At 31.4% G+C, this 24943-nt stretch overlaps 1 protein-coding gene across 1 annotated transcript in view; it reads right to left on the bottom strand.

Moving 5' to 3' along the window:
• The window catches only part of LOC135146294 (T-box transcription factor TBX20-like), an 85312-nt gene that overhangs the window by 34345 nt on the left and 26024 nt on the right, over nucleotides 1–24943 (bottom strand). The window lies entirely within an intron of this gene.

Genomic DNA, 24943 nt, shown 5'->3' with positions numbered 1-24943 from the left:
TTTCATCAACAACAAATAACCTGAAGAAAAAGTTCAATTATTATTATTAAATTGAAATAGTGACGTCAAGGGCTTAGCCTTTCCCATTGGCTACAAACCACACCCATATTTTCTGGAATCACAATTCATACATACTAGGTACGCCAGAGCAAGACACCTGTTGGCCCCTTGACGTCATGTTAGTTGAAATTTACCTTGGCCGATTTTTTAAAATTGTTTTATGCCACTCAATTAAAGGTACATAGTAAAAATTACTAATGACACTGGTTGAATAATTTTAAAAATTACGTATCCAATAAAATCACCAACAAACAGACAAAAACGGGAGACTGACATTGTCATAGTATACAAACCATGAAACGTCGAGAGTGGAAAAAATGTCTAGCTAATAAAACTCCACAAAATTTCATAGTACAAACACAAGACACGAATTATGTATCCAACTACATCTGGAAAGCAAAAAATTCACATATATGAATTCAATATAAATAGCAACAACTCAAAGAAATTTTTTAAACTTATTCGCCGAAATTTGGCATCAACAGTTGTTACTTGTTTACTATAAGGAAAAACAATGGATTCTCTGTCAAACTTATACATCACAGTTCAAAGAACCCATACGATCCCTTCCAAAACATTTTTTAACTCCGAAGTCAGCACTTCTCGAACACGTTGAGTTTTCTGAAGGAAAAATAAGACACCAAGTATATTATTTGTAAATCTGGTAACAATTCTGCACTGGGGTTGCATTGTATCCTCATTTTTGTCCCAAGATCTTCCGGATGAATGGCTTGGCTTATTATACAAAATTACAGACATATAAAGTAGTGTCCTTTGCATCTGTTGTAAACTCATGAAAAAATTAATTAGAGAAGACTTAAATAAATTTTGTTTAATCCATAACTTAATATCAAAGGAAGGCTTTGTTGCTGGTAAATCTTCGACTACCAACCTGCTTGAATACAAGGACAACTGGACTACCTATAAACATCATTTACCTCTAATTTTTAAGAGCTTTCGAGAAAATGCCCACCCGCAGACTTTTCTTAAAACTCAGATCTTAGAATACGGAGAAACTTTTCTTTCACCTCAAGCTAGGTATTAACTTATCCAGAGAAAAACGTGCCCCAAGTTTCAATTTTGGGCCCGTTGCTATTTCTTCTGTACACACCAGAACTGCAGAACTCCCACCAGCTAGACAAGAATATCATAGGGCAGTTGAGCCAAGGCTGGTTACTTCCCATTACAATGATAAATTTAATGTTCCATCCTGCATTTAGGAACAAACAACCCACGCCACGCCTACATTCTGTAGAACCGATTGTTAAAATTGGACTATTGCGACTTACTCTTTACAGTAACGCAAAACTTATCATGGTTAGAGCACAGTAACAATGTTAGCCAGAAAACCAAGAGCCAACTCGACCCATTTCGAAAACGTTCAGTCAAATACAGTTACTTATATGTGTCCGCGTCTAGAATAGACTGAACCTATATGGAATATCGATTGGTAAAACAATCGTAAAATACCGAAAAAGACGTAGAGATTTAATTTTGACATATCGTATCATATCGTACCTTAATCGTGATTAGTATTATTAGTTGACCATTCCCAGCTATTTCTTCTAAACATCAACGAGCATCTACTTCGTCACATCTTCAATCTCATTAAAGAAAGAACAAGTGTAGTTCTCGCACAAAATTTTTGTTAACCGCATCGTTTCCCCTTTTAACAACTTGTCAAAAGAAACAGTAAATTATGCATTGTGTGTCAACATATGTAACAACAAATATGACATGTTTTAATAATTTTCAAAGGTAAAATACTACTTTTTATTGCTCCTGGACTCAATAGATTTACCTTCAGTCCAAAATTGTTCTTAATAATGATAAAAATAATAAAGAAAACATAAAATTAATCATTAGCCAAATAGACCGATTACTTAAGACTACCAAAAATTTCTATTTACAATTTTAGTTGAATCTTAATTAAATATAATTTAATTCATACTAGTTACACGTGATGAGACATCCGGTATATTATTTCCAAAGACATTCTGTTTTTTTTTTTGCAAAAAATTATTTATTTTAACATATAAATAAATTCATAAATAAATGTAAACATCCATTACATATAATGCATTAAGTAGTTCTTACTACCTTTTTTCTAATGCTTGGTAATTTTTCAATCGAGCACATGAATAGTAATTCATAATTAGTGATGTTAACCTGATTATATTAAAAGTGGTCACAATTCAAAGAAACAATAAAATACATAATTATAATTGAAAACTTACAATACAGTATTTTCTTATAACAAATAGATATAGTTAAAATACAAGTGGTATGTTATTGCAATCGCATTTTCTGATTCGTATAAAAAGAAAATATCATAAAAGTATGTATTCATATATTTTCCACGTTGATAAGACCGCGAAGAAATAGGACACCGCTAATTATTCAGGATGATAATATACAAAAAAACACATCAATTTGTGTTATAACTTTTTAACTATAATTAGCCACATCAACACTACAGTAACAGCGACTATCAAAATAAGGTTTTAAAGTGAGTTGAGTTTTTGATGTGGTTTAGACATAAAATATTGCGTAATATACCACTGTTTCAAGCCTTTGAATTTCAATTTCCGTTTTGTCTGCCACGAAAGTGTTGCGTTGAAAACGGCTATTAGCCCGTTGTCTATAATTTAGTAACCAAAATGTGTAAGGTGGCTAATGTTATAAACGTTGCACATATGTTGGACGTTCTTGAACCTGCTAATGTATGTTTCGAAAAAGCTGGTGTTAAAATTCCTAAATTACCTCCATTCTCGGTAGACAGCCTGTAATTTTGGTTTCCTTAGCCGCCTCGATCTCACGTCGCCTTTAAAACGTGTTTACGGTTGATGTTGCGTGTAGAAAGGTGTAAAAATTATAGTTTTCCAGTGTTTTGTTGGAAAAAAAGCTGTTTGAGGTTTCAAGTCTGGCGTTTCGCTGAAGGCCCTTCAAAAATACATCTTGATTTTACGCAATTCTTAAAAAAGTTGAACTCCAGCTTACTGCACCGTGGGGTGATTAAGGAGCATTTAATTATTTTTATGCGGCTAATCGAGTTGTTTTAATTAATAGTTACCTCGGCACCTCGGGATATTGTTAAGTTGCCACAGAATCATTAATCAGCACATGCCGACTTTCCTCTAGGCTATTGTACGATTATTACACTAAATCATTTTACACACTCTGTCTGGTAGATCAGTTTTGATATTTATTAAAAAGGAGAATAAAAACTTTAAATTGAGTCTGGTTATATTTCTGAAGTCCAAAGTTTCAGTTAGGTTATAGAATTCTAAATGGACACTTTATTAATAAAAAAATTACTTACACGAGTTTTGACAAAATAAAAAGATAATCCGTTTATAAATTAAGCTATTTAATCTTTGTTAATAATCTGCAAAAGTGACTTAAATTTAATTTACTATAATATTATTAATATACAGGTGAGAGATTTTAAGGCGTAACACATAACTATTTTTTCTTTTTAATGAAACTGCCTGTATATATTTACATATTTTAGTTAACCTCTTCTTAGGTTTTATAACCATAGTTTATTTTTGAAATTCTGATGCGATTTTACCACGTTATTCCAATTTTCTTGACATTCTTTAGCAAAGGATGGGTTCACATAAAAAGTCGCAGTAGGGTTATTATATTATATAGGATTTATGAAAAAAATTAATTAACACAGTTTTAAAATATCAATATTTCAGTTTTTTCAAAGCCGGAATTTTAATATTATATCTTATTCTAATTTTTATTTTCTTTCTTTTTTGTTAAGTATTTTCTAAGTCTACATTTGGTATATGAGAATTCTGACTTTTCTAAGAATCACAGATGTATTAGAAGAATGATTATAAAAATTAAAGTAAGGTGCAGTACTAAACTACAGGGTATTCTATTTGAGAAAACTGAAATATCGATATTTGAAAATCGCGAAGTTTTTTTTAAATATTCTGTATATTAAAATTTGATTTAATTGACACCACAACAAAGCGTGTATCGTTATTTATCCTTCCATCAAACAGTGTAATACAGATTTTAGAAATAACGATGCATTGCCAAAGAATTTCGAAAATATTGGAATAACAACGTCTCATCAGAATTTGAAAAGTAATCTCTAGTTATAAAACCTAGGAAGAGGCTAATGAGAATATAGTACAGTATAGTTAAACAATAACTTTCGTTTTTGTTTATATTTTTATATAGCTAACAAATCGGTTTCAACGGTGAAAAAATATTAATAAACATAAAAAAAATATTTACTCTACCATCTATATTGCTTGCACTTTTGCCTTAAAACTAGTTTACAATGAAAGATTCTATGGTAGTACCAAGTTTGTTTAGACGAGGAGGAAGTGCAAAAAAAGGTTTGTAATAAAAACATCACATAAAACTTTGACATTCGATATAGTAAATATTTTACAACTTTTTTAAACTAACATCGTTCACATCATTATCTTCTTTTGAATGCTAAACGTACTGCTGGCTGCTGGACTAATTTTTGAAGAATTAGTAACACAACCACTAAATATACAAACATAGCTCGAATGATCATTTTTCGTCTAACAATACTCACGTTACATAACAACATAGTGGCAAGCATTGTTCAAAATACTATTAGGAAATAATGACACAAGATTTGTTTCATTATAAATATTTTAAAAATTACAATATTTTCAACAAATGATTTAGAAGAAACACAGGCAGGCAGGCAGACAGACAGACGACAGACAAACGGAAACGGGAGACCCATTTTTTGTAATCTAGAGGTCAAAAAGACGTGAAAGTAGCTATTCGCCCGATGGACTCGACTACACTATACTTCCTTAGCTTACGCTCGGGAACTAAAAAAGAAACGCCCAGTACTCTATGGAGGCTCATATCGTGTATTAGTGGTAAAATATTATTATATGTAATTTTTTCGGAAATTTGGAGGTGCAGGGAAAACACTCGCAGCGGATTCGTACACCTCAAGTATAGGAATGTGTTATGTATTGTATAATATCTAAATCATTTTAAACTATAAGTAATTCTTTGAGACGAGGTCATCAAATTGTCGGTGGGAATGATTAGCCAAATTTTGGTTATCGTTTTACCATCTACGTGATATTCCTAATATATACAGGGTGTTATTGAAAGGTACGTACAACAAAATGGACAGTTTTTCGCGAAGTCTAAGAAGTCGGAAAAACTTATTTTGTGTTATCAAAATTATAAGGGAAAAATTAACCCTTATCCAACCTTTTTAGACGCTACTGAAGGATAAATAGGTAAAATTAATTTATTTTAGTAAATCCTAGCAACTATAACAATAAAGATTAAATGTTACTGTAGAAACGAAAGATGATCTTTTTATCAGAGGCGTACAAGGAATTTGGACATAAATTTTAATAATTTTTATCTCCAAAAGGAAAACGGAGACCACTTGTTTCGTACTTTAGGGGTTATGTACCGCTGAGAAAACATGAAAGTGGCAAGTCGTCCGATGGAGTCGATTACTATTTATAGTTAGTTTCTTAGCTTACACTCAGAAAGTAAAAAATGCATTAAATCTACCCCTACAAACTTGACGACGGTAGTTCGCTTTTACCAAAATTTTGAAGTAGATATTCCTGATACGAGTATATTCAAAATGTTGGTTGTCATAGTGTAAGTCTACAAATATAGATTTTTTCATATCAAATGTGAGATAAAAAAATATCGATGGACTGCATATAATAATAGTTAACAACCACAGAAAATCTTGCCCGAATGTATTCTACCTTTTTATATTACATGACAAGGGTGGTGCTATTTATCCCAATCACTTATGAAAAGAATTATGATTTTTGTTTATATAAATGTTATTCTTTCTAACTTTGACCTTAATAATGAGAGATTATGTCCTACCGTGGGTAAAATCCTTACCATCTGTAAGTTGCAGGTTCATAATATAGGTTATATTTCTTCGTCCACGATTTTATTACGTTCTGACATACAGTATAAAGAGTGTGCGTGTAATTAATCGTGGACGGAGAATTACAATTTTCATGACTTAGCAATGATGTTATCTTTACTACGAGTATTAACAAGCTAGGCAACAAGAAAAAATCTTAAAGCATTGTTTTAACATTTTTTGTAAATCTTAATTACATTCTTAGTTCATCTCAAAAAATTTGAAGGTTTATTATTTCGAACCACACTGAAAACACATTAATTTTTTAATTTCAATGCAAAAAACTCAGATATACAAAATTTGTTACGGTGTGAAAATTTTAAAATTTAAGGTACAACCTTGGGATATAACTAGAAATGTTCTAGAGAATATAGAGTGATTCCTGATGATAACAAATCGAGGTGCAATCCTGCATAAAAGCTTGTAGTCTACTTTTTTACTTTTCTACAAAATGTAGTCTTAAAATCATCAATTAAAACAATTTTTACGTGATGTTCTATTTATATTTTTTACTTTACTTTCTATTTTTTTTTCTTTTCTAGAGTAATTTAATTTAATTTAATCGTTTATTTTCTAAAATACCAAAATTTCGAATGGCCATTTCTTCAGTGATTTTGAGTGGTTTTAAATAAAAAAAGAGACTTCTGATTTAAAAATCAGTATAGGCATCAAAAAAAGGGGACAGCAGTGATTCCAGAGGATCGGATACATCTGTTCTATTTCCAAAATGTGGGTTTGTTTAAATCTGGACTAAAAATAAAGGTTGATCAACATTAGATGTCTCAGTATCTTCAGTACCCAAATAGACGTACCATAGGTTATTATTCACATCTTCAGAGTGGGAATAATAGCAGTGTGATCTAGATCCTAGTTCATAGATCTCCAAAGGCATAACTGCACTAGTCCATTGTTTACCAGACCCGTTCGAAAAATTTTATCATCCTTCTTAAAACATTATAATTTTTGAACCATTGCTTGTAGTAAGTACTTATAAACATAAGATACTGGGATACGTTTTATTGTGGTCGTTGTCTGACGAAAGTATCTACAAATATTCTAAATTATTATTGTTACCCAAGGTTTGTTACCTAAGGAACCTGTCTGTCAAGGAACCGGCTAGTTGTAATTGCCCCTTAATAGTCTATCGAATAGTGAAGGATTAAAATGAGGCGTCATTGGCCTCAGGATGCCCAAGCCTACGAGGTCTTGCGTCGACGTGCGAAAACGAAAACGATGACAAATGGAGTGCGGTGTGAACTTAGCTTAGCACCATTATCGATTAACGATAAAGTGGCAAAGGAGTTAAAGCATATCCGCTCTAAGTGTTGCTTATTCACCTGCTGTACAGGTTTTGCGAAGCCTGCAATTTGCAGTTGTGATATTTTGTAGTAAATGCAGGTTCCTCCACAAATAAAAATTCTTAGCACTTCCAAAGCGATTTTTGTGTGATATAGGAGACAATTTTAATATTTAATTTATAGCGAGGTCTTTGAATGTTTCACACTGGGCATATACGCTATAACGTTTTGACGGGTATATGGTTATTGCCCATTTGCATTCTTTTAAGTCGTCGAAGTCGTTTTTTGGGAGCTAAACTGGTCACACTTCTGTTTATTTAGAATTAACATAAGAGATGTGTGTGTCTGTTTAATGCTAATAATTCCAGAATTAATATGAAATATAATCGTAATTAATTCTTGAAAACTACCTTGCCTAATTAATTGACAGCCAGACAAAATTAACATTTAATTCAATCCCCTAGTATAAATTTGATTCAGTCTTGTGTCATCTCAGCGGTAATCCCTGTATCAGATTACAACAATTTTACCTGACTCAACACACAAAATATGACTTTAGCTGCCAATGGGAAATTAAGATTCGAATACCTATTACTTATAACGAAAATAGGTACCAACCTTTACGGTTTGGTATGATATCAAACTGAGTTTGTTGAAGGCTAGTCGCAGTTACGAAGTAAATTAGATGCCGTGTTTTGAATGGTTATCATAAACTTACTATGTAATTACATACAAGTCAAATTTCTGTACTTTTAAAAATATTATGATTTCATTTTTTTAAACAACATGTGTCTCATCACCTTGAAAATGTTTTATGTTTATGTCCACACATATAAATACAAGCCGGATACATAAAATTATTATTTAAACGTAAAAGTAACTGTTGGTATTTAAATTATCGAGGATTTAATACTTATACGGGATTAACAAAAATACGTGTGCTCATTTGTTCTTTTGTAAAAAAGTAATAAGTATAATTAATATAAACATCCTTAATGAATTTCGTCACATATGAAAACAGATCAACAAATCCAACTTATTAGGTCAGGATGAATAACGATACATATTTATTGAACGGTATGGAATCAAAGACTTTTTATTCTTATAGAACAGAAATTACTTAGTTGTAATTCTTAAACATGTACAAATATAGCTGCGGTATATTATGTAGTTAATAAAAAGCGATAAAAATATGTCGGCTATTTGAAAATCGATTTTTTTGTTTGTGTTTAAGTACAGATGCCAATACGTCCTAAATAATACGCAATTTTTGCCTACTATTTATGAATCTATTTTTTATATAATTGAGGATGTGCAAGAAAATCAAACTGTATAATTTATTATGGTTATCGCAGCTGCTTGACATCTATACATGTAAATGCACACCATGCAGGTCAATCGACATAAAAACTAGCAAGCTGTAGATGTGAATAAGGTAATAATGAGAATTTTAGTTGTTTTTAATCATTTTACGTTAGAAAGTTACAGAAAAGTATTCAACGTGAAATGTTATGGTCTCGCATTGATCTCTCTAAACTTATTCATAGCTGTAATATTTGTCAGATCATGAATGAACATTTTTTTAGTTTTGTCGACAACCACAACTGAAAATTTTAAATTATTCTAAATAAATTTAAGCCGTTGTTATTTCTATTTATATTTAAAAAAAATGCTTCAATACCATTTTTGTCAAATATTTTAGATGACTTGTTACATTTCTTTGTTAAAATGAATAGTCTTCTGTATCATGTAAAAAATATCATCATTATGTATGAACATTTTTCGTTTTATATGTCCATTTTAATAGATTTTATGAAAAAGTTTTGCAGAAAACAAAAATATATATCGTTAATCAACGACGGTACAAAATCAGACTTAATATTAAGTTAACTTTCATTTACTATGTAGAAATCCGTTTTTCAGTTATTTTAATACACATTAAATTGTTTGCCCAGTAATACAAAAATTGTAATACTTCTCTAGGAACTGTTAGGTATATCACATTAAAAATTAAGTAAAATTTGAATGTTTTATTACACCTGATTTCGTAAGTCCTCGCTTAACTCTACATTGTGCTTTGCTTGAGCGACAATGCTCTGTAAGCTTCGATTACATATTTCAGATTTTCTAACCTTGGAAGAGCAAATGATTTTATTCTCCCAGTGCTTGTTGTGGAAACAACAAACTTGCAGAAATTCCAACAGTAAATAGATCTAGGTACAGGCGTCTTGAAGAAGTTTGATCTCCATAATGTAGATACTTTCCTTGGATTTTTTAGTGTTAATTGAAGTCAAACTCTATATTCACATCAATTTTGCTGGAGCAACTATCATCAAATCGGCCTAGGGTAAATGTGTACAAGAGTACGCACTTAGTGTAAAACTGTCAACAACTTTTAAATTTTTTTGGATAGACAAATTTTATGATATGGGTTCTTCATATACATGTTTAGAGATCAGATATATTTAATTGTACGTCCCAAGACCACTATATTTTAAGAGTAATTTCAATTTTTGTCAAGATGTGTAAATGCGCACTCTTAGACAGTTCATTGCACAAGAGTGCGCATTTGAACGCTTATGAGTGCGCATTACATTTTATGAAAAAATCTTTGTTTCTAAGGTGAAAATAAATGGGAATAAGTAACTACAGACTTCACATAAAACGGGAGATCTATTTCTTCGTACTCTAGGGGTCTTGAAAAGTCGAGAAAACGTAAAAGTAGAGAGTCGGTCGACGGACTCGATTACAACAAGCTCAGAAAGTAATAATTTAAAAAAAATCACCATAACCACCACCACACAACTTGAGAAGCAGTACAAAGTAGTAGACTTAAATAATTCATTATCATATGATATGTATCTACAAGACTATTAGACTACGTATCGCAAGCAATGCACACTCTTATACAATACCTCGCTGCGCACTCTTGTGCATTTGTACATAACCTAATGTTTTCAAAGTTAAAAGCTTTTGATGGATAGAAAGTATAAAACTGTTAGTGTATAACGAGACCTTAAAAGTTACAGCTAATGAAAATTATTTCTGTAAAATAAAAGAACTGGTACGTATCTTACAAAAAACTAAAACTATGAGCGGTAAAAATTACATCCACACAACGTGTGAACATAAAATCGTCAGTACGACCAAACTATAAACTACATTCAGGTCACTTTTGCACCTTTATCTCAGGCTTAGCATTAAATTCTGAATGGTATCACTTCATCTTACCCAGATGGCACTAATAAGCAGAAATCATCAGTGCGTACTCTTATACATATTCGCACTCTTGTACACATTTACCCTAAATCCATTTTTACTTTTCACTGTTTACGTTGTCATGCAAAAATTTGAATAGATCCAGATCCAGAAAATACTTCATTTTTCATAATGTTTGCGTAAATTATGTTAATCTTTTAATTTTATTAGAATATAACTATAAATGTGCATTTTTTTTTCAGAAATAGTCTGCAAAATATCCGCTCCTGCAAGTCACAGTGTCTTCTAATTTTTGATGAAAATTGTCGACAATTTGACATGCACGCGGGATGTTAAGTACTACTATTGATAAGCATGTCTACAAAACCGGTAATTTTTCATATGTTAAATTCAATCCTGTTCGACCCTAGGACTATGAAAAGGTGAATGCAGTGAAAGAGAACAATTGTCGAATTGAAACATATTTTTTGATGAACGTTCAAAGTTGCTGTAGAATATGGAAGGACTACAACGTTTAGTTAGTTAGGGCAATGAGCAACTGAAAATCTTTGCATGTCTAAAATTTTAGGAACATTAAAAAAAGAGTTTATGTGGCACATTATATGTGATGGTATTTTCCTATTAGAAAGAGAACAACAGTTGTTAATTAATTAATTAATGTTCCCCTGTTTCAGGATAACCAGTTTATAAAAAAGTTAGTACGCAGTAAATCCTATAGTGTCCTTTGTCGTGCTATCGATATTTCGGTGCATCGCATCGTTAAACCGTTCATGAACAATATCACTACTCGTTACTCGTGCTCGTTTATAGCCCTTTTTCTTCTGTTTAAAAAGCATTGATACTCTTAACCTTAAATCGCCTGGTGTTGTCGTCTAGCGATAACTCATGCGATTATTAGCTGTTCCATGTAAACTTAATGCCTTCCGTAATTTAATGCTCAGAGGATAATGCATGAGTAATGGCTTTATGAGAATGTGTAAATGTTGTAAACTTCCCAAATGTCAGAAATACAGTTAGGTTAAAACATTAAAACGAGTACCTAAGTGTTAGTGTAGAAGCGCAAACGAGATGGTAAGATTTTTACGTACTCTTCTGGAATAGTAATAGCAATAACGATCCGTAACGGTAAATGTGCAAATGACTGCTTCTAATTGTATTTCGTGAGTTTGAGTTCCTTTGTTTTATGAAATTACTAATATATTTTCAGAAACAGTCACTACAAATGAGATAATTACCACACATTGTGATGCTCTCGCTTCGTTATGATTTACACTTTTGTGAAGGGAAGTGTACATTTAATTGCTGTTTTAGTTATTAATTTCGCCAGACGAAACTGAAACATTTCTTCTTCCACCTATTCACGTAATTGTACTTTTGTTAGAATTAAGTTTAACAAAAGAACTATTAACATTCTTCGAAAATAACGTGACAAAGATGTCACAGCAGGAGAGAACGAACGCTACCGCAAAACGTTTTCTATTGTCGATGATAAAGCTTCGACACAAAATTATAATAACAAATACTTATTTCGCAAAATTACACGTACAATTGGTAAGCGAATATTTAACAAGTCGTAATACAGTTTTTATCAAAGTAAATGTTAATCTGTTGTTAATGAAGGCAGTAAAATATTATAAAGTGTCCCGACAGGAGTTAACGAGGCCAAAGTCTTGTTAACATACTAACAGGTGCGCATTTAGCTTACGTTGTACCCACACGAACGATTATATCCAATAATTATCGCGCAAACAACTGTCCACATCGAAACAAAAAAGGCCACTACTCTTCAACAATTATCTGTCACTTAAATCCACGACATAAAGAATAAAAACAATAATTATTGCCGGAGCAATGTATATGTGTGCCTCTAATTATCGCGTTGTTAAACATATTTTGTGTTTATGTCTCCAGGTACAGGTTTGCTGCTAAATGGTACAATATGTTTGGCGTAACGATGATGTGGTTTTGATAATAAAATTTAATTTGTGGCCCAACACACCCTATCTACCTGTGCTCTGGAAAAACAGGCCGCTTTTATAATCAATAAATTTCCTATTATTTACGTAATTGAAGATTAAATTATGCTTATTTATTCATATTTAGCTAAGTCAAGGTGATATTTTCATGCATTATTGTAGAAAGTTGCTTAACTATAATTAAAATAACAATATTTATGTCGCGTTATCATCTGGTTTGTAAATACTCCAATCCGTTATTAATCCTGATTTTATTCTAAATTTATTGCAATAACACCAAATGAGTTTTGCATAAAGGTTGTTGTTGAAATAGAAATTTATCATTATTAGAAAGTTATTTATTACTAACCGTTGATCATTAAAATAACATATTTATCTATTAATTTAACTAAAAGTTGGTACTGCTTATATTAAAGAGTAAAATATTTGTATATTCACATTTACAGAGTTCCTACTCGGCAATACCTATAAATACGACGTAAATTCACACAACATTTTTGTAAAAAATTGTATGTACCTAGATTCGGACAAAACATTGTAAAAAGCGTCACATTTGTAGCAACTCGTGGCGTCCAATTGTTATCATTACTGTAAATAACTGCTTCAACTAAGGATTTAATTACTAGCAAACTGAAAATCTACAAAGTAGTATTCTGTGGCTTTCGAAATATTTAATTCCAATTACCAAAATACATAGCTATACCTACTTAGTATATACATAACAGCAAATTTTAAAATATTACATGCGAATTAATAAAATAATTCCATATAGTAAGGAGTGGAAGACTTAAGTTACAAATTTATCTGTCTCAATTATCTTTTTCTATAACTTCTACTTGTTTCTTGTTTATATAAATTTTACTTTCGGCTTCTTTTCACCTTCTTTGCATTCATCTTCAAATTAGTGTTAGTAACTTGACATTGAGGTCACAAAAGTCTTTAATACAGTAAATAACGATTAATTTCATGGGAGATCCAAGTAATCTCAAAATACGAAATACTTTGTCATTATGTATTTGGAAACAATAAAAATAAAACTTTCTGTCAGTAAATTTTGTCTATTTTCCAAAGGTATAAATCAAAAAGAAATAAAATGCTATATTGTTCACATGCACAGGGCATACCTAAAGCAAATATAACTCTCCAGTGATAAATCAACCCTCAACAAAGCATATGTTTTTGAAATTTAACAAATGGGCCAATGTATAGCTAAACATTTTTTTTTCTTTTCTTACAGTTATTATTACTATATTACCTACTGTACTTTACTCACATAGGTCATATTTAAATTGCAAAATTATACTCGAATTTGACGACAATAAGATGGAATGTTTCTGACAAAATTCAGAACTTAGATACTTATTCGTTTTTTAGAACATTTTTTGTAGCTAGTAACCATTTATTCAATAATTTTTTGAGATGATATCATGGGCTTTTCACAGGATAAAAATAATTACATAATTTAAATTTTAGTAAACTTTGATTCACTAAATTCATATTACTTAGCGACTTACTAACAATTTGACAGAATTTCCTTCGCCCCTGAAGTACAGAATCTACAGCTTCTTGGAAAAATTATAAAATTTAATTTTGCGTATTTTCTTTTTTATTACAAATCCAATAAGTTAAGATAAAAATATGTGTGTGCTGTTAAAATATTGGTAAAGAAGCATGATGTTTCAAGTAAGTTTTTGAGTAACAAAATTTTTAGGCACGTATATCACGTATTTTTAATAACAACAGCACTTTTTTTTCTGGACAATGAAGTGAGCCGTTTTTGATTTGATCAATAAAATAATTTGCATTATTTATTAACTTTTTGAGTCACCCTGTATAAGGAATTCTAAAAAAATACACACGCTGATAAACCACAAGTACCTATAGATTCAGAATATTTTGCATATTTTTCATAAAATTTATTCAGCAAAATTTGGAAATGACGTCATAACTTTTTTGGGAGGAGAAAACGGATAAATTTTGTGGTTTCAAAGGTAAATTGCAAAATGTTATTATAAAATTTTAATAAACCTTAAAAACGTTGTAAAAAGTTGCTATAGTCTATAGTAATGTGGATTTCTAAGGTAAAAAATCAAGACGGATTCATAAATCATAGGGATATGTTAATAGCATGAAATATTTTGAAATGACGGTAAACGGCAGGACGTAGACTGACAGATGAACAGACAGACAGACGGAAAGTCATTCCATCCCAGGACACGATTACTAAATAATTAAACTAGTTGCAATTGATTTTCAGGAGGTAATAAGTAATAAATTTTAAAACTAGAACTTTCGATTTTTTCCTCATTTTGACTATGTTGATAACACTTGTAAAGACTGAATAAATTAGGTCAACATCAGATTAACAATAAGATTTTATTAAAAAAGTTAGCTAACAAAGTTCGGCACCCTGTTACTATAATCCAAGGTTACAAAATATTGATAATGATAAACTTATATCCGAGGTAAAAACAAAAAACATTACACAGTTATAAAAATTTTTAATGGTGGTATACTGCTAACAGCGTTCCAGTTCCATATTTCTCGTTGGTACTTATTGTTAGCAGCATATCACCATCCAACATTTTTATAATTATTCAATTTTTTAATGTTTTTCTCTCAGGTAAATTTATCAGTAGCAATGTTTTGGTAATCTAATTCGGCCGTTATTTAGCATGGAACCAATGGTTACCGAAATTTTCTAGCCAACTTTTTTAATAAAATCTTATTGTTAATGTGGCGCCAACCTATTTATTCACTGTTCCCAAATAAATTTTAATCCACTACATACATATACGGATTCTAAGAGGGTTCTGTTTTTTAACAACTTATATGTATATGTATAAAAATATTAATATATTATTAAACCACTGGTCAAATATTGGAGAATTTTTCGGAATAATACACAATAACTGATATTTGAAGTTTTAGTTGATGAGAAAATTTTTTTGTATTTTGAGACTAAACGATTTTTGGAATAGAGTGTTACAAAAAATCCAACTTTTTCGAAAAATTGTAACATTAGATTTTGCGGATTTTATTTTTTTATCATTACTCTTATAAGTCAAAGTAAAGGTTTGTACGTAAGGTTAAACTAAAGCGTTTGTTTTAGGTGAATTTTTCCATAACAAAATTTTGTGATAACGTCATCAACATTTTTACAAGGACACGTACATCAATTTGGATAGATGCAACGTCATACTAATAGTAACAGTACTGTATTCCTAAATTTTCAGGAAATGTAGTGAGAGATTCTTGATTTAATTAATAAAATAAATTTCCTCATTCATCAGTTTTTTTTAATCACCTTTTATAAGCAACCTAAAAACTATGAGTGCACTGATACACCACAAGTTAGTGTAGAGTCATAACATTTTGCATATTGCAGAGGGGATTTATTGGGCAAAATTTTGAGATAACGTTATTAATTGTCTGGGAGGGGATCACTGAATAAATTTTGATTAATGATTTGATTTTTATTTTCAAAAAATCTGGATGTTTAAGGAGAAAACTCAACAGGGATTCATGCATCACAAGCGAACAAATATCTTATTTTAGCAAATTAAAAAAAATATAGATATTATTGTAAATTTTGGCGATGACGTCATCCCATTGCTGGTGGGTATGATTAGTCAAATTTTGGTTAGCGTTTTACAATCTACATGATATTCCTAATATACATACAAGATTTGCCAACAATCAGTCCCGTAGTTTCGGAGATTACGTGTCTAATAAAAATCGACACAGACGCCAGACAAACAGACAGACAGACGGAAACGGAACATCACTTTTATCTATTTACTATTGGAGTCATGAAACGTTGCGGAAACAAGAAAGTGGCAAATCGCTCGATGGACTCGATTACTATCATTCCTTATCTTACGCTCAGGAAGTAAAAAGACATCACATTTGACTGTTTCAAAGCAGCAAATGTAACATAGGATAACATTTCGATATTAAAGCTACATACAATACGTGCAAACAAACGAATATGAAGAATATTATTTTCGAAAAATAAAGGATACAGAAATTTCTTTATCTGACTTACCAGTATCGTATTACGCCCACAAGAAGCGTATCTCCGTAAGTTTATTACAATTTTTTCAATTGAAGAACGAACCGAGGAGCAGTAAATTAGAAGATATATTTTACCTCATGTTAGAAAAAAATCTTACAGTTTCAACAGGCATAATAATATTTTTATTCCTCGCCATAAATTTTAATGATTCTCTTTTTGATATGAATACCTTCTTTATAGTGTAGAGTTACGATTATCGTAGCCCGAACGTATAAATGTTGTTGACTGATTGTGGTCTGTTCAACGTCTCAAGACAAGCCACCGTCTGAGGAGAAGACAAGCGAGATGATTTAAAACCATTGTCAGCTGTTGCAAGTTAGGCGGGTAGCTGGTGCTTGACCCTCACTATTAAAAATATTAATATAGGCATGCAAAGTAATTCGAGAATGTAAATATAAATATTATAAGTAGATATTTATCATAATTTCCTCTCTTCGTTTAGAAGGGCGCACAAAGTGACGGGCAGCTGTTTGTCAGCTGGGTCCACATATTAATGATCGCTTTGTAATTAGCCACTTTAGCCACCATATAACATTGTGCACATTACCACACTTATAAAATGCACATGCACTCCACACTTCAAAATGGATCGTTGTAAGAACTGGATAAAATCAGAGTGAAAGACCCCACGCAACTGAACTTCTCGTGCAATAACTGACATAATTTTGCATCAATAGGATAATGGATGTGTTCGAAGCAAAGAATCAAAGCAACTTTCTTAAGTTAAATGAGCGCACTGGTTATAAATTATTTCAAACGAGTAGGTATAACGGTATTAACAAAAAATTCTATATGTGTAAATAAATATAATATGAAGATGAGCCGTCTACTCATTAAGGTAGTTTATAATCGTTGGAAAAAACATAGTCTGTAGTGGTAAAAGCTCGAGTCGTGTGCTCTTCCGGTTTCATATGAGCGTAACAGTGTTTCCGTCCCAAGATTGATGCACAGATAGCGCAGTATCACAAGGATAATCTCCAGTAATTTAAAGATAATATATATCATAGTCGAGTCGAGTCTTTTGACAAATAACGTCCTGCCTATCTTTACATCATACATAATGATCCGTTTAAAGACTCTTCCATGCAGAGAGCTCTTAAATAAACAACACATTTTTTAAAATGAATTTTTAGAGAGTCACGATACATACGTGTTTTTCCAGTTTTTATACTAATCATTATTAATTAATGACAATATTTATTGTTTAATTACAACTGCAAATGAAACATGACACATAATACATACAATAATTTATTTTGTTGATGATAAGTGATAAATGATTCCACCATTGTCAAGATAAAATAAAATTTCAATTAAATATTTATTTATTTTTTGCCGTCTGATTAAACACCATCAAATGATAAAGCGATTGTTTTTGAGATGACTAAATGACCATTTAGTATTCTTTTACACATATTGTACTCAGATAATAAGGGGTCAGCAACAGCAAATCAAACCTGTCCTTTTTTATTAACTTTTATTTTAAAATGCGATAATAATTTAATTATTCGCAAACAAACAAAGAACTTAGAATGTTATCTTCAATCATTATTCTATTTTTACTCAAAAGTGTTCTAAATTTGCTACGGATTTGTAACTAAAATTTTAAATATTTACGAAAACTTATCACGGATAATAGAGAAAAATAAGTACAGCAATTTTTGGTACGTGTTCATCTTAACTGCGTTAAAAAAAAACGTACATTATTAGCCTCCGTGATTACCTGATTTATTATAGTACTTTTGCCGTCGTTCTGCTTGCGTATAGACAATTTGCGTAGAAACCATTTTTCGTGTAACCTGCCTACGAATTAATAATTCGCGGATGAATTATTTGTTCAGTGTGCTACTTCTTGTACGTTCGCATTAAATGCATTAATCGGAGCTAAACCAACCATGGCGTCTGATTATTGAGAATTCGCGAAGATACGAGTTTATGCGAAAACACAACTTATCAATAATAATATCCCGAATGCATGTCAAATTGTAGACAATTTTAATTTTAGAAATTAGGAAACAATTTGATTTGCACGTGTGGTTATTTTGCTATTTCCTGAAAAAACAGGGTATTTATTGTTCTGTTCCAATAACATAAGGATTAAAGCGTAATCAAGATTATGGAACATAATTAGTTGCAAAAATTCCGCAGTGTAAATAGAAAAAAAGCGGGAGTCATCATCTTCGTGTGTACAAGACAGAGTTAGAAGGCAAAAGTAATTGTAATAATTGTACCTTACAAAAATCTAATCCATCTTTTGTAAATAAAAATTTGAAATAAGTGTTATTATTTATCATTTTGAACTAAATGTTAAATGTGATAATTTTGCACAAGTGCAAATTATCGATAGTAAGATCCCGAGACTGAGAAAACTTGGCGATAATTTTTCATCAATTTCCCAAGTGAGCGCAGCGAAATTATCGCCAATTTTTCGAGGTCGAGGGGTCTTTTGGTAGACTGTTTCTTGAAGAAAATTTAATTTTTTGGCCTTATCCTATTTTTTAATAAATAAAATTGTAAACACTCATGATTAAAAACCAAAATCGCTCTAAAATTTGTTCAAAAAAAATCATACTACTCAGTTAACACGATTTCTTCACTCAGTGCCTCGCAGAAGTTATTTTGAATTATTTATTCCGTGGAATACGTGGATAGAAGTTTAATTTCATGTCGACAATTCGAAATCTGGGAACAAAGTAGTATAAAAATTGGATAACAACTTTAGAGGTAGGTACTATAATCTGCAAAAAATTATTACAGCTCCAACAATTGGAGCTATTTGCTAAACGCATTAAACTAAATTTTACACATTCTAGCAACTATAAAAAATCTAAACAATTGGTAGAGTTTTTAAAGTCATTTAATGGCGTAGTAACTAGTTACTTTGCCTGTGACAATTAATTTGAGCCCATACTTAGCTAAATATTCGCAACAAGTAATTTAGAAAAAATAGACATTTAGAAAAAATACGTTATCAGAAGCTATAATAAATAAGTTTATTTGATAAAACTCTCCACCCCCGTATACAGTATTCTTTCCAATTTTAGTATAACATGATTCCCTCTGATCTGTTTTAGAAATACTATTATGTCTACCGAGAAATCATATCAAAATGGGCTTAACATTTTTTATTCTTGTTTGGAATTTTGAACATTTAAACTTTAAACCATACGATCGTATAAAAATGTTTCTTCTTTACAATTTTGTTTTGAAGTTAAAAATGTTTTAATCTTTTGTCAAAAAAGTAGCTTACTAACTAATAGGGATTGCTACATTAAAAATAAAAAAAATCAGTTAATATATTGGTAAGTGGCATCATTAAGGTGCGATTTCATTAGATGATTGACCACCGCGCATGAAATTATAAGTACTTACAGATTATTATTAGGACATTTCCATTTGTTACGAACCATTGATTAACATAGAATATTGTAGTATTGTAAGGTTTACTAATGTTTACAAATGTCGTAAAAAAGATCTCCATAATTTATTGCCTGGAAACCAATTTACTACACATAAATTAACGAAATAATTTTTTAGATCTTTTAAAATACGAACAGAGAAATTATTAACACAGAGAACAAATTTCAAACATGTTTAGTAAACATTGTCAAAGCATTAATGTGCAATTTTTTAATGGCTGCTTTAATCTGTAAGGACTTGCATATTTTAAAACTTCTGTGTGTTAGGTTTGTTTATTTAATTTTATACAATTTATTTTGAAAGTGGCACCAAAAGTATGAAATTAATATTAAAATAAAAGTTAAAAAAAGCATGTCAGAAAAGGTAGCTAAAATGCAAAATGAACATATTTATATACATTTTTAATTGTAGGTATTTCTGTTTGAGTAACATTACCAAAAGACGTTGCTACACTTAAAATTTTCTGAAACATCTTCTATTTCGGTGCCAAAAACATCGATTACTAAAATGTCATTAATAATCTTTGCAAAATACTAAAACTGATGCCAAAAACAATTCCACATGTCGGTTTTATACAGCAAAATGCTACAGCCAACCCAGTTTCTTTTGTTCACAACAGTCATATTATTTCCACGTTTCACTTCCGCCGCACTTAATCCCAAGCCACCCACCAATTTAAAAAAATTATTCCGTTTGTTAACGTATTAATAACATACGCCATTGTAACAGAAACATATATCATTAATAAAAATGGTGAGAATCTTGCGCTTTCGTGTGATGATGCTGGGTTACGGAAACGCAATATATTAAATTTAGCGTATTTTCACGCGTCGACCTAGCTAGCTCTCATGTGGACCCGGCTTAATAATTGACGGCAGGTCGCGAGCTGCCATTATCATGGAATTATCGTTTCAGTTTAGACCGCGGGTTCATTAATTATTGGGGGAATTGGTGACAGGCTAGGTGAGGTGGTGGCGGCGGCATCCTCCCGCGGGGGCGTGGTGCCAGCAGCATCTGCCGCCGTATCGATCGGCGGTCGCAATGGCGCGACGCGTCTGCTACCTCCTCGCAACGACAACCCATATTAGTCGCAAACCACTGACCATGTTCGCTAAGCAAAGGAAGCTTGCTAAAATAACTTAAATAAAATGTTAACATTGGGAGATTTCACGATTATTGTTGTAGGCATTATTTATTTATTTTCACAATCTGAGAGAACTGTTTTATAGGTATCTGTCTAGCCGCAGTAAACATATAATAGTTTTTCAAACAGTTTCTTTTCAAAAAGAGGCGCATCTGATGTTCCACAGAGCTCTTTTGTGGGTTCTAGTTTGTTTGTTTTTATAAAAACGACCCTCACAGGTACAAATTGATCAACAATGTTGATTTATAAGCTTTCGAAGATTTTCTTAATTATTAAGTTCATCATTAACAAATAGATAACGAATTAAAAATTAATAATATTTTTTCATAAATAATGACCTTTGACGTTTTAGTAACTAATCTAAGTAGTTCATTTTGCTATGAAATGCGATAGACATATTTCACCTGGATGAACAAGAAATGCAGTCACTCCGTGTACCTATGAAAATCCATTGAATTACGTTGTTTCTTATGTAAATGAAATTATTATGTATGTCTCACACGAGCACGCTCACGATATTGCCAGTTCGTTGAAATCACCCCGTGCTTCACGAAGTAGTCACAACAGGAATTTGCAGAATTTGGCGTTCAGTATTTGTTTGTCTCTCTCCCTCACTTTGTGCCAAAATAACACTTTTTAAACTACAGTTTGGTTGTAAATTTAAAATTTTCTTAAATTTTTATATCAGGTAGGTATTTATTTGATTTTATTACTACTTTTTTTAAGTTATCGCACCATGTTTCAGAGTATTTTAAATTTTGTTTTGCATTTAAGAGTATTAGGGTTCCCTGCTGATTAGGTTTTCTAAAAAAAAAAACACATCAAGAGACATCTTTCGAAATTTTAAGTAACTAACAGAAAAATTTGTTTTATTGTAAGTTCACTAAGCACGACAGATAGTTAAATTACGTCTGTAAAAAACGAAAGGTTAATAATCTCACACCTTGATTTAATTTTTTTTAAATTCGAACGATACTTCAAACGTTAAATAGATAGGCAAAAGTTGTTGACACAAACATATTCTTCTTGTTAATAATTTAGAATATGTCCAATTTAATTACAACTCTATATGACAAGTCATGTTGAAAATTCTCTGTAACAACACAGTTGTTGGAAATGTCAAAATTAGCAAATTTTAAATACTTAGTTATATTGTAATGAAATAATTAAAATAAAATTGTATAGAGATTCTGAAATTTAAGCTGATTCAAAAATTCAATAAAAATGCCATTACGTTCAAATGATTTGATTCTTAAACCCACAATTTTTGAAATTCCTTGCTTGGTATATTGCCGTTGTCTGGTATTTCTATAAAAGCCCACACACATGTAAAGTTATCTGCAGTATCCCGGCAATATACAAGTCCTACTTTTTTAATCATTACTTAATGTTGTAACTACTTTACTTATTACAATAATTAAAAATGATGACGAAATGCAATTAATTAAACAAAAGATTAGATGGATCACTCGTTATCATGAAGTAAAAATTATTTACTTATTTTCTTTTTTCATTTATCGTTTCCACTTTATTTACAAAAATAAAGCATGTGTATCAATCAATAATAAAACCGCTACCCAATACATGATGTTATTTTAAGCTATACATTTCTCTGTATGTACTTATTATGTGTAGATAAATTCAGCTTATCAAATTTAAAAATGAAAATTTGAATTGGTTGGCATCCGGATAGTCTCCGTGGAATTCAGAAAAATGTTTAATGCAAGGTCCTTGGCCCTTTTAAGCTAATACGCCTTCCATGTAGGTCAGTTTGTCTTAAATGGATTTATCGCTTTCGAACTTTTACGACGTCACGTTGACAATATTTATGTAAAATGCAATAAAAGTGCACCAGGTTCGAGGATGTCCAGACAAAGCTGGTCATAAATGGACACACTTGTTAAATCTAGTCTGAACCACCCACCTAGCTAAGGACTTAGCCAGCGATGAAGTGTGTGATTTATTGCGCACCCACCCGCAGTTCACTTGACAATCACGTCACTTTTGTTTATTTTTCATTCTTATATCTTTGACTATTGTCATTTTGGTTTTCTAGAAAATGCAACCCTGTTGTTTGACTGTACTCTTTTACAACCTCTGGGATTTATTGCAGGCAAAATCATTCATTCTTCGTGTTACACACGGTCTCGGATATTATCCTTGAAATTGGTGTTGTGACAACTGAGGGTTAACTTTTTACCTTTTCTCCACACAGGTACACAATAAGAGGTAACTGCAGATGGCTACGTCAATTATAACAAAGAGATAATGTGGCAAGACTATGAGCGATGATTTTTTTTTGTACCACTCGTATGTACATAATGATGGTTACAAAAACTGATGTTCCAAACTTTTATTGATATTGATAACAGTTGAATATAATTATACAAGGAATTTGCCGTGCACAAACAGGAAGCTACCTTTCATTTTTAGTACAAAACTCATTTATTTGTCTAAATATATACAATAAAATAAATTATTAATTTTATAAATATTTTAACTGTAAAACATACTTCTCTGATCTCAGAGCGATAACGACTTATTGAGATCGATTACTTGACTTATTTTATGAATTAAAATACATGTGTGGTCAGTTTTGCACAGCTATAAATATAATGCTGCTATCAAGTAAAAAGAACAATAAAAAGTGCGCTTTTCGTTGCATTTTACAACAATCCAAGTGAAATGTAAGTCATTATATTGTTTTCTTGTTATTTTAGGACCTGAAGATTCACATCAGTGTCGATCTTTACAATAGATACTGTAAAAATGAACGTTGTGTCTGCGTGTGTAATGATAGTAATGAAGATCATACTGACGTGAGAGTGTTAAGTATAAAAGTTGTAGGAATTTCCTGCACATGTTGATCCCCAGCAAAAATTTTAAAGGATATAGTTATTTCTTCCTCACAGAGGAAGTAATTATAGAGCACAGTGTTAAGTGGTTATAGGAAAAACACTACTGAAAACAAATAACTGAATATATTACAACAGTTAGAGGAATTGCATTTTTTTATATCGTGACCCTTTACTTTTTGATGATGTTTTACGACACAGTTTTATGCCGGAAGCATGCGGGCAAAAAATAACCAACGTATATTTCAAGCATTCTGCATATTAAATTGTCATAATAATTAATCATAATTATGCATATTTGGAATGGTACGCATTTTTTGTTAGTTAATATTCACCTACCATGTAGAAACATTACCATTCCATTATCGCACTACTTGTTAGTTCGATTACTATCGAAATTATAGGACAGCAGTGTTATTATCTGTCTATTGCTAAAGTTTGCCGCTTTCGATATTAGCGTTCACAATTATCGACGAGAACACGGACTAGCACACCTGTCACCGCAAAATGCGTCGATATGGTATTGAGCCGCCGCCGCCACCGCCCACCCCCAGCTGTCATACTCAATCAACTAGATCCGATAGCAGCGGCTTTCACATGATTAATACATTAGCCAGTTTATTTGTTGATTTTTACAAGTAAAAAAGTGTAGGTAAGCATTATTAAAAAATAATTTGTACGCTTATCAATCGGGGGATCAAAAAGGTGCGCAATTTAACGATTGAGTTATAAAAGATCGCATCTATGGATGGTGTAGGCATGGCTTTACAGGTGCCAAGATGGCTTCGATAGGCCCAGCAACTTAATTGCCGGATAACTCTATCACCATTGTTTATGGGACGTGGTTTTACTGCCGTAAAAGTGTTCGATTACATGCATAAGTACTCGCTTTTATGACAAGTCACTGTCCTGTTATAAATTTTACCAAGAACAGCTCGATTTTCACCGTCCCGTACCACAC

The sequence above is a fragment of the Zophobas morio genome, unplaced genomic scaffold (genome assembly GCF_036711695.1).
Source record: "Zophobas morio isolate AGI-343-1 ecotype UQ-CSIRO unplaced genomic scaffold, CSIRO_AGI_Zmor_V1 ptg000005l, whole genome shotgun sequence".
Lineage (NCBI taxonomy): Eukaryota > Metazoa > Arthropoda > Insecta > Coleoptera > Tenebrionidae > Zophobas > Zophobas morio.
The sequence above is the reverse complement of the archived record's forward strand: the minus strand, read 5'-3'. Positions and strand labels throughout refer to the sequence as shown.